This window comes from Numida meleagris, chromosome 3, assembly GCF_002078875.1.
Source record: "Numida meleagris isolate 19003 breed g44 Domestic line chromosome 3, NumMel1.0, whole genome shotgun sequence".
NCBI classification, from domain to species: Eukaryota; Metazoa; Chordata; class Aves; order Galliformes; family Numididae; genus Numida; species Numida meleagris.
In genome coordinates, this window is record NC_034411.1 from 98,603,876 (window position 1) to 98,621,087 (window position 17,212).

General features: G+C 38.0%; 1 long non-coding RNA gene across 3 annotated transcripts in view; it reads right to left on the reverse strand.

Annotated features, from left to right (window-relative positions):
* LOC110396159 overlaps window positions 1–17,212 on the reverse strand; it is a 97,995-nt gene that overhangs the window by 64,295 nt on the left and 16,488 nt on the right. For 2 of the 3 annotated variants that reach the window (XR_002436814.1, XR_002436813.1), the window contains one exon: window positions 10,218–17,099. The exons of the other annotated variant lie outside the window; for it this stretch is intronic. This is a non-coding gene — a long non-coding RNA (uncharacterized LOC110396159). Of the gene's footprint in view, window positions 1–10,217; window positions 17,100–17,212 lie in introns of those variants that run through there. 3 annotated transcript variants of the gene reach the window in all.

A 17,212-nucleotide genomic window follows, 5' to 3' on the forward strand; every position in this document is an offset into this window, starting at 1 on the left:
AATAAAGTACTGGATCACATCCAAATTACAATGGTAAATTTTACAAAACTTGTTACAAAAGTAATTGTAACAAGGTAGTACAAGAGTATACCTCCTGTACCTTGTAGAGACCACTTCGACTGTATACATATATACATATGGCAGGATGTCCAAATTTATACAAAATATTTTGTTGTTGTTTTTTTTAAATAAAAAGCCAAATGGATATATTTTTTGAGAAGCAGAACAGTGAAAAGTCAGCAAAGAAGCTCCGAAATGGCAGAGAAAATCTCAAATCCTGTAGTCAAATGATACCATTAAAAAAAAAAAAAAAAGGCAAGAAATAATATAATCTTCACCTGAAAGAAATAGCATCAGGATTTCACAGTTCTTCCAGAGGATCAATCCCATATAAGTTGAACGTTCACAGAGGAAAATTTACATTGGTTTATGTAAAGGAGAGTAGATTTTTAGTAGCTGCTCTAAGCAACACGCTGGTACATATCTGCAAGTATAGCTTCAATTCCCCTTAATTTTGGCACATGCTTTCCAGACTTCTTAGATTTTACTAGAATTTTCTTTTGTTTTAAGAAATAAAGCACACTATAGAAGCTTTATTTCTTTCTATGAGTCTTAGGGTTCTAGAGTTGTTAGTTACAATTCACTCCTTCATTTCCATTGAAATAATAGAGATGGTCATGAGCAAACCTGACCATGAGAAGATAAAAGCATGTAAAAGACGAATGGAGAGCAGATCTTAAACAGACAGAACTCAAAACATAAATTCACTCACCATCACTACTGCTCAGTTATTCCTTAGAATCATAGAATTAGCTAGGTTGGAAAAGACTACAAGATCATCCAGTCCAAACATCCACCTACCACCAATACAACCCCACTGAACCATGTCTCTCAGCACAACATCTAAATGTTTCTTGAACACCTCCAGGGTCAGTGACTCAACCACCTCCCTGTGCAGCCCATTCCAGCGCCTGACCACTCTTTCAGAAAAGTAGTACTTCCTAACATCCAGCCTTTTGGTAAAATACCCAAACCATTTTTCCAAGTGTAAAGCACCATTTATCTTCCAGCACAGATGCAACTGTGTCAGACTATACTCTCCAAATCAAATGCTGTTAATCTAGTTTAACATCACACTTGCTATTTTTCAGGAACGGGAAAGTTTGTCTGTGACTTTGTCCACAAAATGTTGAGTTCCAAACATGCTTAATTTTGCATATATCAAAGACAAATTCTCAGCAAATAAAATCCTATTTTAGCCTCTTACATTAATGGATGGAATTATGTCCCATACACTGTGTGGACAGACCATGATTTTCAAGTGCTTGATTTAAAGCTGAGACAAATTATCTGATGGTAGTCTTATTTTGTTATATGCTTTGGTGTGCAATATAATATTTGATTAGATAAATGAATTGAAATTCTCTGATGCATTGTCTGCCTGTGAAATTGGTATTGAATCAGCCCCAGATCATGGCTCTTGTTTTTGTTCTCTCTTACCATGGAGTCCATGGAGGAAGATGATGACAATAAGCTCTCTGGAACATACCAAGTGGGGTGATTCAGCACAATGTCTCCACACATTGTAATTAAAAGGCAGGCAGACACACATTTTCAATAATATGAAGGAAAGTGTTTTCTAATTGCTGTTTTTTTTTTTCAATTGAAATACACTTGCTTAACCTACCATGCCATCCATCTCTTCCTACCATGTGTCATCAGTGAATCTGAAGGTTTATTCATTCTCTGTGCTATACTCCCCCAGCCATCTCACAAGGAAGCTTTAAAGTATATGTTGGCACTCTGCAGAACTGTCTCAGACAGTTTATAGCGACATTTCTTCACCAAAAAAAAAATCAGAAGAGATGGATAAATCCATTTGAAATCAGGTCTGGGAGAGTTCAATGATTATAGATGAGAATCATGCTATCATCATGTCCTGCGTGGAGTATGTGCATCTATTTACACCTCACTATGTAGGCGGAGTGGTTTGTTCTCACATACCCTTGCAATGATACATCTACATACAAAGCCTACTCACAGTCCATATCAACTCTGAAGCATTTGGCACTATCTACCATTATATTTAATGTTAACACTTATGTTAAGGAGGGATATACCAGGAATACAGAAAAGGATTGCTTTCTTTCAGTTCCTCTCCCTCTATAGCTTGCTGTCAGTGTCTTATTGCGTGCCACACACACTGTTATATTAACTTTCAACTTGTATTTTTGTAGAGCATAATTAGGGTGCTTTTTTTCCCCTTGCTTTTATTTTGCTGGCTCTCAGTGCTGCAGTTGGTGTTTAGTCCTGGGAAGGTGCCGTTACTGTGCAAAGGTTTCTTTTCCTTCACTAGTATCAGTACACATGAATACATTTATGTTTGAACTCAGCCTAATGTTCCTGAGCCTCAAATTTCATGACCAGCGCTGAAGGAGTTTTGTCAGTTAAATTAACTGGAGATTCTTTATACTCCTGCTGATTCAGGGGATCTTCAATTTTCAGCTACTTTTCAGCATAGGCTCAGGAAATACTTTCTAGATTAGACTAGTGACTGAAATTAAATTCAGAAAAAGGGGCAGTCTGCACAAAGTATACCATTTTAGTGATATTTTTTCTTCTCAAGTGTAAAATAAACATTCCTTTTAAGTTAAGAGATTCTTTCAGCTGTAGTTTAAAGCCTGTAGAATAACCAAACATAGTCAAAAAAGGAAAGGGTGCAGAGCTACCCAAGGAGGAGGAGAGTTCAATACTGACATTTTGACATGAATTGATAATACTTAGGTTGTAACAACAGCCTAGTAGGGGCTTCTATGTTCAGTATACTTTGATGGTTTTACTGAGGAAACCACAGAAGCTCAGAGTCTTAGTATATATAATTCCCACTGTTGGTTTTTTTGGTGATGATTGGTGTTGACTGAACGAAATCTTAGTTTGTGGTTGTGTCTGCACGGAATAAAATTTTGCTGCAGCTTATTTTGTTGTTTTTGAGGGGGTAAGCAAGGTCCTGAGTAGGATTAATCCACTTAGTTAAAGATGTTAACATCCAGGCTTTTACTGAAAAAGCCCCAGGCTGGAGAGCTGTAGCAGGTAGATTAGGTGAACAGACCTCTGCTTGGCTCCTGGTGCCTACTTAGTTTACAGTCAGTGATAAATATTAAACATCACCCTGACAGGTCACACAGACAGCCTTAGGCCTTATCTACAGTGAGGATTTCTTGTTTTTGCTGTCGTTAGTAACTGTCCTACAAAGCAGCTGCACACACACCATCTGCAGGCCCAACAGATGGGGCTGGGGCCTCAGCAAAGGTTGCTCACGTTGAAGGAGCAGTCCATGCTGGCATATATAAAGTCTGTCTGGGTCTGCACGTCTACAGACCCAGAGGTAAAGGAGGTATGAACAGGGACAGAGACCCAAGACAGATCTCTTTCTGTTGATATAGGTTTACCTCTTGAATCATAACTTTCCTGGCAATTCCTCTCCACACCTTTGAAAGGTTGAGAGTACCTAATTCAGAAAGCAGGCTTGGTCCTGTTCCTAATGAAATCATTAGAATGTTGCCGCTAACATCGATAGTTGCAGGACTGGGCCTGTAGTGAGCATGCATCATGTTTCCTGAAAAATTAGCTAGCCCATTCATTGCAGAATGCCACATGGCATCCTTGCCAATCTCCATTCCTCCAGAAGCTCCTCCTGTGGCAAGGCAATCAACCTAGCACTGCTCATCTTATCCTGGCTTATCATGGTGTGGAGACTTTGCAGACTTTAATTGAATGAAGCTTACAAATAAATATCATTTCTTGCACTTGGAATTGAAAAGATTGGAACAGATTATCATTATTTTTTAATTTTTTAAAAATGTATATTTAATTTATTCCTAGCTTCCTTAAGAACATCACATTTAAAAATCTGAAGATTTTATTGTGGTTTTGAATCATTATATTTGACAGCTTTTTTTCCTTCTTATGTTTACAGGGTTTTATCTACACACTACCTTGCAGAATGAGCATTAGCTCCCACAATTTAACAGCTAAAGTCTAAACATAGCCAGTGACTTCCTTCCTCTGAAATGCTACTGAAATGAAATAGATGAGAACAAGAACACCTAATGGTGAGGGAGCAAGAAATCTGCTTCCTGCTCTTTCCATTCCTAACCGCCTTTGAAAGCATGCCTCTCTGAAACAGTCTTTTCTTGTGCCATGTGAGAAAATTAGGTGGAGTAAACATGTCTGTGCAGTGGTAATACAAAGAGAGCCATGTATCATTTCATCCTGAGGGAAAGCACATCTGGTGCATCACAGGTTTGTCAGGAATTAGGTTGGGAGTCACAGAACTACTTATTTTTTAATCTTGTTTGACTTTAAACTGTGTTTTGGAATCAGTGTAATAGAAAGCATCACTGAGACACAGGGATTAGCTGTAGAGAAGAAAAACAATAGTATAGACAGTTATTTGATCTATTTCTATTTGAGTTAGAAAGTGCTGCTTTAACAGCTCAGGGAGCTGCATATTTAATCTCAGCTTAGCAATCACACTGTCCAATGCTTGAAGTCCTTGCAAAGGATTGTCTAAACCAGACAGAAGTAAACTGAGCAATTTAGAAATGAAATAAGCAATTCAATATGTAATAAACCACATGAAACCTGGATCATATTGGGTGGCTACAGCTATCAGTAATGTTGATCATGTGAATAGAAAGGAGCATTTGGTAATAAAAATGAAATGTGTAACATAAGTCATTTAATGGAAAAGTGCCCATTCTTTAATTAGAGGAAATGGAAGGGAATCAGGGTAAATCCTACATATGACTTTGCGAACATATGAACTTTTCTTTTGTGCAATTTTTTGACTCCTGGCTTATGAACACAGACTGCGTGATCATGGAGACCTTCAGTCTGTGGAACATAAACTGGGATTTATCACCCTAGAGGAACTGCCACTGTAGAAATGCCTGTTTCAACATTGTTAAAAGCTCAACATATTTGGCAGTGGAGCAAAGCATTAGGAATTCTTTAAAACCCATCTTTTGATCCAAACTTGTGTTGTAAATAACACAGCAGCAGCTGCAAAGGATTCTCAGTTTCCACCATTAACTTGGTAGGGAGAGGCGTTTCTTTCCACAAGTACATTTAAAACTTGTTGAGTTTATTCCACAAAACTTACACACATCCCTCTCAGCAAATAAATCAACATTATGGGTTTTTTTCTTTTTTTTTTTCCTTTTTTTTTTCCTTTTAGTTGGACTAGCAAATTCATCTTAAATAATAGAAGTTTTGCAAGAATTTGAGTGACAGAACCAGAGTTAAATGTGCACTGAATGGTTTGTTTCTACTGACAGTCAAACAGCATGTCATCAGCATTCCACTGAAAAGAGAAAGTGTTTAATTTGGAATTTTACAAGTTAAGTTTTAAGGAGAGTATATGGCCTAAGGAGAGAATATGGCCCAAGACTCTCCACTTTGTGCCACATAAGCTCTGAGAAATCAGATGTTCTGTCTGAGAAAAAGGCTAATGAGGCTAATTTTGGAAAACCGCTTTAGGCTGCATCTGAGAAAAAAGATTCAGAAGTTTAATTTGGGCAGAAAACCTTAGACTGTGCTCCCTGAGGTATGAGCCAGCAACCAGTTCAGCTGTGGGCAGTTCTGTTTCTACCCATGCTGCTGCATCTCTCTTTCAGTGCTAAGCAAGCTGGTACGTGACTCAGCCTACTAAGATATACAACATAGACAAACTCTTTACTATGTCCTAAGGCACTGCTCTTTGCTTTCTAGCAAAGGCAGAACCTTCACTTTCTCTTAGTGGCTTAGTGTTCAACTAAACAAATAGACATACTGTGATCACAAGAAATTAAAGCTCACAACATTGCTTCCTAGGAGAAAATACTCATCGCTGAACTGTAGACTTCAACAGCGTGGCTGCATAGCAGACACCTCTCTCTTCTTCAGTTTCTTGCTCCACTGGGTCTGTGTCCGATAAATATAACTGAGTAAAGTTACTTTGTATGGTGAAGAAATGAACTTAGCTCTTATTCCAAAAATATTAAATAAATAGTTGTTGGAGCAAGGAGTACAGTTCAGACTGCCTCCATTTTCTCAGGAACTCAAGCTGTTGACCATACACTTGGACAAACTGACTTCACTGAATGTGAGAAAGTCACTTTCCCCCCCCAGACTGTATTCCACCTCTTATATTTCATAGTCAGGTGATGATGAAGTTAATTCTTCATCCACTGAAACCATTAGGAATTGATTTCAGATATCACAATCTTCTTTTTGTAAGCCAGCAGCTTTGCCTATAACTCAAATCTTTTTAACTATCAGGCACATGAAATTACGTCATAAAATATAATGTTTGGGGTGAAATACCTGCAAGGCTGAACTCCTCCCATACCCACTAATGAGGATGGCCAGGTACAATAAATATAATTGCCACAAATAAAAGGTTTACCCTACTCCTGACAGAGGTTAAGCATGCCTTTTTTGTTTCTGCAGAAAGTCAGACCTCTACAAGACTGAATGCTATGTCTCAGCAGAGATTGAATGGAAACTGTGAACCAGTAAACATATATGAGGAGTAGTTTGGTTTCCTCTTTCCTGAGAGTTCTGGAACAGAGTAATCAGCAAACGTTTGGTATATGTATGACAACAATACCAAGACATGGGTTTTGTTATTTTTTTATTTGCTTTCTTTTAATGTCCTTTCCTGTATTTGTCACAAAAACCTTGTCTATCTTAAAACTTGACAACATTGCATCATGTCTTTTAATTCTTGCTTCTCTGATTTTTACCCTGAACTCTCACTACTCAGTAAAGCTAACTTTCAACTGTTAGATGAGTAATTTTTTTCTTGTATTATTATTATTATTGTAACTCACAAGCACTAGCACACGTACCTTTGCTAGCTGCATCCAAAGTAACTCTAATGTAGCTGGAGTAGATGGCTTTGGTCATTACAAATAAAAGTTTTGGGCCCAGTCTTGGTGTGAAAAAAGCAACCGTTATTTGAAAACTTATGTGGGTGAAATAAATGTATGAAATCTCTCTCAATAAGCACATGTTCCATGCAACAAAAATCCCTTTCTGCCAGCAGCAAAGGCTAGACATAACACATCTCCCCTTCTGGTTGCTGTCAGAGGATAGAGCTTAGGCATGTTATGATGCACACTGGTGGATCCAACTCAGAGAAACCAGTATTATTAGTCTATATTTTTTCCATTTTAAAACAAGGTTTCCACAACGTTGTTGTTGACAGATTGCTGTTCAAGAGCACTGTATTCAGCCGGACAGAAAAACACATGCATGGAGTAGCTTATAACCTACTTAAATGTAAGCTACCACAACACTTACTCCTTGAACTTTCTGATTCTCATCTGGGGACCAGAAAGCTGACCCTTCGCATTTCCCTTTCTTTCAAGGTAAAGTCAATGAGTCTATCCCAATTTTCACCTGATGGGGATCTGGCTCACTGAGTATGAGACTAATGGCTTCTGAAAAAACTTCAGCCTTGGCAGCAATAGTAAATACTGCTTCACGTTAGCTAGGTATACCTCATACACTTAGCTCTAACTTACTGTAAATAGAATGAAGAGTGCTTTGTTGCTGAATAATTTATTACATATTAAATATGGCCCAAGGCAATAGAGTTTTCAAGTTCCACAAAGGCCTTGTATATTTCCTGCTGTTATAATTATGTAAAGGAAATACTGACAGTCTGAATTATGAAATATATATTATCCATTCAGCAACAGTTCAAAGATATATTGTGTATGAGGGCAGTGAGCAAAGACAGGGGATTTCAAACAGTATGTATACTCTTATGGCAGGTACAGCATCCGTTTAAATAACTCTTTGCTATATAGCAAAATTGCAGAACATAAAGAGAACTTCAGTTACCTCAACAAATGGGCACAGCTGACACCACTGACTCATATCCCCTTTATAGGCATATTTATTTTCTCTCCCAGATTTGTTTTGTTATGTATTATCACTTTATCCTTCTTTTCATGTTTAATGAGACATAAAAATACCTTTTCTTCACAGAGCATCTTTCATCCAAAGTCTCCAACTGCAGAAGCATTAAGGTTTACAATCCTTCTGTGAGGTAGGCAAGAGGTACCCAGAGACGTTTTCACCAATGGTAAGGCTTATATATCCCTGAAGTAAAGTACTGTATCTCTTTTGAGAAGCAATGTACTTCATGCTAGCTCTTAAACTGTATGTTACATTGATTCAGTCCTGTAAGATGCTGAACAATAGTCCTGAGTCAATACTTAATAGCTGTCCATAGATTAGACGTGTGGATGTGTTGGAACTACTCATTCTTAAAATCACAGATGACTAAATGTTTCATTTTTATACCTCAAAGAACCAAGCATTTAAGTAAATCAGTATCAATTGATTCTGAGTTGTTGGTGAGACCTGAATACTTGCTGAAATGGATAGGCTTTCAGCTATGAACAAATTTTAAGAGGAATACTTTGCAATTCTGCTGAGACTTTCATCAGAGAGCTCGATATGGATTATAAGAACTATGAAGCACATTATCTCTACTTTACAAATACAGAAGCTTTGCACAAACAAATGATGTGATTTCCAAAGGTCAGCAGCAAAATAATTTGATACAAACAGGAGCACCCTGCTGGCCTTCTGGGCCCTCCCTTTCACGCTGGATTCTACTCTCTCTCATATACATTTTTGAAAGACTCATCTGCTCCCTTTAGAAACTGAGCAAAGATATCCATTAATATTAATGCTGGAAACTCTGGTCTGGGATTTATAAACAAAAGAAAACAAAAAAAATCTCATTAGGACAGATGCAAATCCACTGCATGCAATCCAGATGCAATCCACTAAAGGGATACTGCTAGGCTATGTAAGGACAGGGTCAGGTAGGCCAAGGCCCAAACGGAATGGGACTTGGTGTCTGGAAAAAAAATCAATGTCACATCCATTTTTAAGAAGGGTAGAAAGGACAACATGGGGAGCTACCAACCTATCATCCTTACCTCTGTGCCAGGACAGACCATGGAGTAGATCCTCCTAAAAGCAATGATGAGGCACCTGGAAGACAGGAAGGTAATACAAGACAACTAGCTAGGCTTCACCAAAGGCAAGTCCTGCCTGACCAACCTAGTGACCTTCTATGATTGCTAACTGCAGCAGTGGACAAGGGAAGAGCCACAGATATCATTGCTCTGGACTTCGGTAAGGCTTTTGACATGGTCCCCCATATATGGTTCTCTCCAAATTGGAAAGATATGAATTTGATAAGTGGACCATTCATTGCAAAATCATATCCAGAGAGTGGTGGTCAATGTCTCAATCTCCAGATGGACATCAGTGACGAGTGGTGTCCCTCAACAGTCTATACTGGGACTGATGCTCTTCAACATCTTCATAAGTAACATCGACAGTGGGATTGGGTGCACCCTCAGCAAGTTTGTGGGTGAAACAAAGCTGTGTTCTGCAGTTGATACACATGAGAGACAGGATATCATGCAGAGAGACCTTGACAGACTTGAGCAGTTGGCCCAGGAGAACCTCATGAGGTTCAACAAATCCAAATGCAAGTTCCTGTACCTGGGTCACAGCAACCTCCACTAACATTACAAGCTGGGGGACAAAAGGATTGAGCACAACCCTGCTGAAAACAGCTTGGGGGCACTGGGGGATGGTAGAATGGACATGAGCCAGCAATGTACTCTCACGGCCCAGAAATCCAACTGTATCCTGGACTGCATCAAAAGAAGAGTCACCAGCATATCAAAGGAGGTGATCCTGCCCCCCTGCTCTGCACTGATGAGACCTCACCTGGAGTACTGTGTCCGCATGTGGATTCCTCAGTACAGGAGAGATGTGGACCTGTTGAAGCATGTCCAGAGAAGGGCCACCAAAATGATCAAAGGGATGGAACACCTCTCCTGTGAGGACTGATTGAGAGAGCTGGGGCTGCTCAGCTCTGGGGAGACCTGATAGCAGCCTTTCAAGTACCTGAAGGGGGGCTATAGGAGAGAAGGAGATAGACCATTTTGCATGGTCTGTTGTGACAAAGGGAAACGGTTTCAAACTAAAAGAGGGGATATTTAGACTGGATTTAAGAAAGAAATTTTTTACAATAAGGGTAATGAGGCACAGGAACAGGTTGCCTAGAGAGGCTGTGGATGCCCTGTCTCTGGAGATATTCAAAGTCAGGCTTGAGGGCTCTGAGCACCCTGATCTAACTGTAGGTGTCCCTGTTCATTGCAAGGGAGCTGGACTAGATGACCTTTAAGGGTCCCTTCCAATTCAAATGAACTTATGATTCTGTGATTCTATGTTTCTTTACTTTTTAAAACACTACTTTTTTCCTACACTTTCAGTAGGAAGTTTGCTAACTTTTCCAGATCCTCCCTAAACATTCCTGGTCAAATGGAATTAGGAAAATTTCCTGTGATAATTTCAAGTGATGTATCATGCTATCTGTGGAGATGATGCATCACAAGATTTCTGTATTTCAGAGGGTGGAAAAAGAAATGGTTTTACAATCAATGATATTCTGACATTTAACACAAAAACTGCTTGTGCTAAGTGACATTCATTATCTGTATGCCAGATCAAATGCACTTTGTTCTATAGATGGAATATATATGTCCTTAGTCACACAGTCATGAAATTTCACCCTCATTATAACACTGTGTGAAAGGAAAACAGGCTGAGAAAGCAATTCCAGCTGTTATACTGAAGGTAGGTTGTCTTAGGCTTAACTAAATCAGAAATGCACTGCAGTCATTGAAAGGGGAGACTGAGAGAAGGCATTCTTGGGACCTGCAAAAAAATAGAGCAACAAGTGTGATTTGACTAAGTGGCAGATTTAGAGAGAGGCTCAATTTGCCCGTATAGACTCTCTGCTCTTCTTTGTACTTCTGCACAGAGATTATTTAATTATATTGATCATGTACTTAAAAAAAAAATTCTGCAGAATCACTGCCTCATTTCGTGGGTGGTACTCAGTAAACAAGGCAGCTGTTCTATATTCCTGCCTATCCACTTTATTCACTGTGTGTGGTCTCATGCCTTATTTAGTTCACACAATCCCAAATCGGCCCTGAGTCTGGAATTATTCACCAAATAGTATGTGATTGTGCAATTAAAGACCATATCAAAACACAAAAAAGTGTGGAATTAGATGGCATAAAAGTTGAATTTAAGTTGGTTGAATTACCTACATTTTAAATCCTTGATTTTTCCACCTTAATCTTCTTTCAATAGTTTTGCTTTTATTTTTGCTAACATTCTGAGAAAAACTCTGCAGTGGACCTTTGTAAACCTCAGTTACTACAACTGAGAAGTTGTGGCCTAACTTGTGAATGGTTTGCTGTGTGGAACTAAAAAAACCTCAATTCTCAGTGTATCCCCACAAAAGCCTCAGGACTTTCTCTGCTGGGTTGCTGCCTGATGCGGCACTATCATTCTTTCCTATGTCATTCTGCTAACACTTTCTCCTGATAAACAATCTCACCTTTCCTGAAGCAGTAAAAAAAAAAGGCTCACTGTTGATCCTACTTTATATATACTGTGTCTCATGCAAGGAAACCTACAATGGTTTAGAGAGAAATTATGCATCCTGGTTAACATACCCTGGTCAGCTGGGGACATGTTGGACACTATGGCATCCTCAATCATAAACTATGGACTGTGCTTGTGAGCTTCCAAGGGCATCTCTTTATCCTTAGTTCACAAACAAAAGGCATAAGCTGGCCACAATATTAGAGATAAAAGACCCATCCTGTCACCTACTCCATTTCCGCTGTGGTTTTCACACATTTTCGCCTTATTCCCACATATAAGGGATCTCACTGTTAGCAAGGTTGTTTTTTCACATTGCTTTTTTTTCCCCCTTCATTTAATCCAAATCTAATTATACCCAAGTATGTCTAATTATATCCCCTAATAGTAGGCTAAATAATTTCCAACCCTTCTTGGCTTTTACCCTGTTCAAATATTTAAAACCATGGCCAGAATCTGCTCTCATTTCTACAGGCCTATGTCAGAGGATAAAATTTAGCTTAGACCACTGAAGCTGCAGACTCACACTGATGGCAGTGTGGTGTGAGAAGAGGACAGTGTCCTGTGCTCTGAGGTAATCCTAGGATACAATCGCTTTAGTAATTCAGGCCTAAATTAATTCAGTTTGGCAATTTTCCATAAGCCTAATTTTTGAGGCCTTGTGGGATCTGGGAGAGGGGATGTGGAAGAGAGCAGGAGGATTAATTCATCAAAGGGTAAACTGATTATTTTGAATTTCAAGTACAGAGACTTTGGTAAATGAATGCACAGAGGGCTCCAAACACACACATAGAAGCATTGGGCTGTGGGCACTACAAAGGGCTGACTGTTAATTAACTATTGTCACACATATGTGGATTGTTAAACCACAACTACTCTTATAGAAGGGTATGGCTGGAAATGTCACCCTTGTTTTTGCTTTATATGACCTGGTGCAAGACACAGATGAACATTCATCTAACTTGTGTAAAGTAGCCTGTGTGCTAGCTGCTGCTCACATTTTTTTCCTCTTTATGTTGGCTGCCTTCCTACACGCATTGCACAATTTGGTGTCCTCCACTTACCACCACTGCCTCCTCTTCTTCCTACTCCACCTCCAGCTATGAATAAAGAAAGGCAGCTGGATTTTTTGCAACTGTGTAAATTTGATCCAAATCCACCCACCTGAGACCACGCCTAGCCTGTGGCCTGGATCTGCTCCTGTAGAGGGAAACCTCAGTAATTCCACTGACCACCATCCAACACCATATAGCATATGCCAAAATTGAAAAGATAAACTAATATTAAAGGAGCCTGACTGCTGAATATTAATTAAAGTCCTTGTTTTGAAGTAAACATGGTAGAATACATGAAGTTCTTATGTTTCCTGTCACTGGGGGAAGAGGGAGAAGGAGGAGATTAATGATAAATTAATATTATTGTTAATATTACTATTATTATTAATGACTTTTTTTTTTTAATATTTGTGATCCAAAATGACTGCTCTTTGCAGACTCAGAGTTGATTCTTTCCTGGAGAATTCCATAAATAACTTCCTTCTTTCGAATTGATTTCTTTCACTGTTTTCTAGGGGATTGAAGCTGAAAAGACTTTTTTCTTCATTCCTCTATCCCCAGTTTCTGAAAACAACTCACCTTTGGAAAATAAGGCCCAAATATATGAATATACAGAAATGTGCAACTATGGTATCTAAATATTGTAGATTTTGCCACATGAGAAAAAAATATCTAATGTGTTTTTAAAAAATCAGTTACATTAACTTTGTGACTACAAACAGCACTGCATTCCCATCCTAATTGCATTGCTATTTCCCTATGTCACCACAACACAAAGATCAGGGTATTTGGGCATGCTGCCAGTCCTAATTTGGTTAGATGTCTTCTACGTTAACCTCACTTCTGATTTTCAAATGTTGTAAGGTTTGGTTTTGGAATACTTGTTATTTGTTTGCATTTGTGTTTCTCTGTGTATACAGAAATTTCATGGAGCATCATGGAGATCTTATCCAGGAGTTTTTAGAGATTCTCATGATTCTCTTTCACTACTAAACATACATTTTTCTAGCCTGAAGTCTGGAGTGATTCCTTGCTTGAAGGTCTGCTTGTAGTTCTATAGCAATTCCAAACTCTGCAAAAGCTAAGACAGCTGCATTAGTCTTTGAGTGAAACCTCTGCAGGTCAGCACAACTAAATTAGTGACAGCTGATGAATTCCTGGTACCATTGGTAGGTTTATATGTGGATCATGTTAAATCTTTCAACAACAGAATAAAGCGTTCCAAAACTTTGGAATTGCATTAACTTTGCACTATTTCAAAAAAAACTTGTATTCATTTTGCTCATCATTTTACAGTTGGCATGGTAACTGCCTAAAAATGAGCTAGAGGCATTACAGCTCTGAGCTTTCATTGTAGTCTATGATGCTTAATCAAAAAGTTTGCAATATATCCCAGTACTTTAAGTGGTAAGGCTAAAAATATTGCTCTCTTCAGAGCATAAACAACTGCAACATGCACTCAAAAAGAGTTTGTGCTTGCACTGAAACAGAAAAACATGAATACTTATTCCTTTATCTTTCTGCATTTTAGCAGTGTGCAGAAATTTTGGAATCCTTGAATGTCTGGTGTTAATTTTTCCTTTAAAACACTATATTCTTTTAAGATTGATATAAGTATGTAGGTTGAAAAAGTTTGCTTTCTTTAATGTGTGACAAAGATGTTATTTAAAGCCATGATACTGCAAATGCATGCACATGGGGGATTTGCACAAACGTGAATAGTAGCACTGAACTCATGGGGATGGCTTACAGTAGCATGAACCTGTGTGTTTCAAATAGCTACAGAATTTGGCTCCAGACCTTATAATTCATAAAAGTGACTAAATATTTTCTTAACAATTTACTGGCCTTGTAGTTAGTCAATATTCTTAAGGAGACACACAGATGTAGACTTAAAGAGGGAAAATAGGGTGTGTGAAACCACCATAACTCTTGATGCACAAACACATCGTAACAATGAAGGAAATAACTGCACACAGCTATATTCCAGATAAACACATGCCTAATTGAAAGTACTGAAATTGCAGCTATCATAATCTTAAATTGTATGAAAATTGAGTATGACTTGCTTGAATTAGATTCCTTCAATTATTAATATAAATGAGGAGTTTCCAGACATTGCTCCAGCACGAAGGGCAAATATCTCCTTCTTGAAGTAAATGATAGCCCTCATATAGCTTGCATAGGCTTTTAATGTGGGTGACAGTTTTACTTATGGTGAATACATTCCTTTGTGATACCATTAAATAACAGTGTAAAACCAGAGATTGCGTCATAGTTTTTCCTAGAAGATTATGATAGTACAAATTTATGCACCGTGAACTGGCAGTGAATTACACACTCCGCGTGAGGCCAGATCAGCCCTGCAACTTAGCAGCACAAGCTTTCACAAGGTGTGTGTTTGGTTTCTAGGGTTATGCTGTGATAGCCCAGCTACCATTATATATATATATATATATATATATAAATATATAAATATATATAAATATATAAATGCCACACAGTGGCATTTATACAGCTACATGCAAGGCATGTTCTCTCTTATCATTGTTTTTCTGTTCTATCTTCTTTTTCTGAAGATTTTCAAATGGGGATCTTATATCTACTCCTGTGTGAGAGGCAAGAGTAGCAGTGCATTTGCGGCAGTAATGCTAATGTTGGTAACAGCAACCAAAACACTTTCTGAAATTGTTACATAGATTTGCTGGAAGATCCTATAATGTAAAGCCTTACAGTCTTAATATCTGATAGTCTGAATGTTTTTATGAGAGAGAGAGGTATTCATCTTTTCTGAGGACCATGTTTCTCACAGAGGTGTTGCATATGAATGGAATAATCTGTATTTGAAAACCTTACTTTGAAACGCTTGGCCTCATCACTCACTGTTGTACTCAGCTGAAAATATGAAAGGTTCTTTGATTTCCCTCTAAAGCTCCAACGATAGTATGTATAAGCCTAAAAAAATTTCTTCTGGTCTCAAGTGAAGAGCATTTTAGTTATTTAATAAAATTGTAACTGAGGAAAATCGTTTTTACAGTCCCAGCTTCTTGGATTACAGTTACTTACAATTTCTTTCTTCGTCCATCAACAACTTCTTGCAGAATCTATGATGAGACTGGGAGATAAAAAAGGGCCAGACTCACAGAAGCAAACAAACTCAATTTTCCACATGCTGAACTAAAGTTACATACATGAGAGAGCGATGGGCTTGTAGTCTATAAACACAGAGGTACCCCAAACCTCTGGTGTTTAATATGCTTAGTTTTTTTAAGGAAACATCAGGTGCTTGTTTGCCAAAGAATCCTTCATTCAAACATTTAAGAGATAATGATTGCACTGGTGTAAGTATGGCCAGATTATACAGTATTTTAGCAACAAGCTTTTAAACACCATCTTTATCAGGCTTTTGAAAGCCTGAAAAAGGCTATCAGCCTTTTTGAAAGCTATTTCTTTCAGGTACAATTTTAAGGTATTACTAAGTAAAATGTTTTCAAAAATAAGAATAATTGTGTACTTCTTTAAAGCTATAAAACTGCTGGAAAAATATTATTATTTATTTAATAGCTTTTCTGTTTTTAAATCTAGCTTTCTAAGTTAGAGGTGCCTACATGACCATGATGCACTTACCTGTCCATCAGTCTTGCTATTCTACCTGCTTGTCTTTAGAAATCAGTTTTGAACTTCCTGGACAATTTCAGAGAAATAGAAACTTCAAAGTTATAGTGTTGCTATAAGTGTTTTGAAAACATGGAATGGGTTACATCAGAAATATGATGTTAATTATTCCCACTGGGTATAAAGGTACAAAGTGATTACACATCAGAGCATCCAAAATGCAAAGCAGAAGTGTGCCAACCATTGCATACATTTTAATATGCATTCGTGCCTTGTCAATATTGGGTGATCTATTTCTCAGCTATTGTCTCACTTGTGTAATTTCACTGAGCTGTGGGTAAGGGCTACGCTAGTCCTGCAATTTTAGCTGAACTCAGTTAATAACTGTATCTTAGTTTACTGTTTATTGTCACATAATATTTCATCATTTTCTAGAAATTCTAACTGTAGGTCTAATTTGATTGCCTATAAATTTGTCTATTATAAATTTCTGTCCTGTGACCATGACGGACATTACTGCTCCAGGGATTTAGGTCTCTCTTGCAACTGAATGCACTTGCAATAAATAAATAAATAAAGTCAGGAAGGCAGATAGGGGTGGTGGTATCTAGGTGATGGATATGGCTGAACTAAAACCTCCATTACTGATTTCATGATTAGCAGGGCTTGTAATACCATTCAGTGAAAACTATAAAAAAGGCACTTAAAACAGACACGTGAGTCCTTCACAAATAGGTCTTCTAAAATCCAAGACAATATTTATGGAGAAATTTTCATGATGTTTGACTTCTGCTCTGACCAGGAAAGAGCATTTCTGTTCGGAGGCAAGCAGGCACCAGATAACAGTTGTGTTTTTCCACGTCTTATCCAATTCACTTCAATAACCTGGAACGTGTAGGGATACAGTACTTTTGACTTTTAAGATATAGGATGTTTCATTTTAATTACTAGTCAAATTTTACCAGGAAACTTAGAATTATTTCAAGCCAATATTAGAA